Raw genomic sequence first — 2,009 nt, forward strand, 5'->3', positions numbered from 1 at the left:
TTCTGGAACCTGGTCACAGAGCCTCCAGGAAGTGTCTGGTCTTCTCCCAGAGCCGCAGGCTCAGAGCCACCTGCGTTGCAGGTGACCTCACTGGGGTGAGCCAAGGTCAAGGAGAGGGGACAAAGGCTAAAGCGGTGGTGGTGGTGGCGACTGAGGTCGGAGGCCCTGCTGAACCGCGCCGGGCTGCGGAGGGCAGTGCAGGCCGCTCTCAGCAGAGTTCGTGACCGCAGCCCTGGAGCGGGCTGGGGAGGGCAGTGCAGGCCGCTCTCAGCCGAGTTGGTGACCGCAGCCCTGGAGCGGGGTGGGGGGCCCCGGGGCGGGGTCTGAGGGCCCACTGCAGCCCATGTTTGTAAAGGGCTCTGTTTGGAGGGCTCTGCGCCACAGGCTGGCAGTGAGTTCTGACGTACTTTCCAACAAAAATAATTCTTAATTCCACAACAGACTGAAAAAATAAAAGGCCAGGGACGTGTGGGGTGGGGTTTGCAGGCGACTGGAAGACGCCGCCTCTCGGAGGGGGCCGTCCTGGGGTCTGCATGCTCCAGGCACACAGAGGGTCTGCAGAAAAGAAACCTGCTATAATCTGCACCACCCCGTTTCCAGTTAAACTCTGGAGAACCAGTGCTGTGTAGACAATGCTCGGCTCAACCAGGGACTTGAGTCAGCCACCACTGTCAGCCTCAGAAATGCCCAGCCCGCCAGCAGCTGCAGACACAGGGCCGTGGGCGGCTTCCAGTAAGGGAGCCGTGCTTATTTGGTTTGAACCACAGCATCTTCTGAAAAAAACTGGCTTGCCAGCATTTAAAATCAGGATATTCCACCAAGAAACGCGGACTCAGTCTCCATGAAGTCTCAGGATCTTCGCTAGTGTGGCCCTCCCTTCCGCTGGGCGCCCTGCAGCCTGCGCCCCGCGTGCCAGCCCCCTCCAGGGTCTGTGACGGAGAAAGCCGCGCCTGGGGACGAGGAGGCCTGCGCCTGGGCCACCAGCAGCCATCCCGGGGGTGCCCTGTGCGGCTCACAAGGGGCCCGGGGCAAGGCCAGGCCGCCCCAGCCAGAGTCCTATCCTGGCCAGTGTCCCCCTGCCGGAACTGTGGGCAGTGGTCTGTTGCCAGTCACAGGCTGGTTCCTGGAAAGGCTGATTCAGGTGACATTCAGGGAAGCGAGGAGGAAGGGGTGTGTCCTGCCAGGCGCTCTGAGAGCACAGGGAGCGAGGGGCCACCAGTGGGCTTGCGCCCTGCCGGCCTGAGCCTCACATCCTGAGGGTGGCCGTGTGGTCCCAGCACCTGCGCGCGTGTGGCTGGCAGTGCTGTCGGCCGGCACGGGCGTCGGACGCTCCAGGGGCTCTGGCTGAGCCCTGCTGCGTACTGGGGAGGAAGGCCTCGGACAGGGGAGCAGGCTGGGAAGCGTCACCTGGAAAATGCGCTGCGTCTCCTGGGCTGGCGCATTCCAGCCCCACCTCGGCCTCCGCCCTGAGGGGAGGTGTGCTGTGCGCCAGGCCACAGGAGGCCCGAGTTCTCCTGGATCTGTGTTCCCAGCTCGGGGAAAGGTCGCGACCTTTGCAGATTCTTGAGTTTGAGGGCTGCGCTTCCTCCTGGGTGGTGCTTCCTGGAGAGAGGGTCCTGGTGGTGGAAGCGGGCCCGGAGCAGACCTGGATCTCATCCAGGGAGGGTGCGTGCTCCTGCTCGGCCTCAGACATGTGCTCCACATGTGAGGTCAAACACCGGCCATCACTGTGTTTGCAGGATGACTGACGTTCGCAGGGTGACGTCTGCCCTTCAACGCTGTCCTGCATGTGGTCTCCTGCACATGGCTGGGTGGGGGGCTGTCTGCTGCTCACGGGGGTGCCCAGGACATCAGAGCCATGGGCTCCTGGAGCTCCTCAGTCCTCCCGTCTCGGGGGGACGTGGGGCCCAGGCAGGGCCAGGCTCTGCTCCCCTCACCACACGCGCCCATGGAGACTGGGCGGCCGGCCCAGCGGGGCTTCCCAGGGGCCCGGGGGATGGGGGATGTGA

At 64.3% G+C, this 2,009-nt stretch overlaps 1 protein-coding gene across 1 annotated transcript in view; it reads left to right on the top strand.

Annotated features, from left to right (window-relative positions):
- Window positions 1-2,009, top strand: part of LOC104990972 (extracellular serine/threonine protein kinase FAM20C-like) — a 43,552-nt gene that overhangs the window by 23,522 nt on the left and 18,021 nt on the right.

The sequence above is a fragment of the Bison bison genome, unplaced genomic scaffold (genome assembly GCF_000754665.1).
Source record: "Bison bison bison isolate TAMUID 2011002044 unplaced genomic scaffold, Bison_UMD1.0 scf7180017847465, whole genome shotgun sequence".
Taxonomy (NCBI): Eukaryota; Metazoa; Chordata; class Mammalia; order Artiodactyla; family Bovidae; genus Bison; species Bison bison.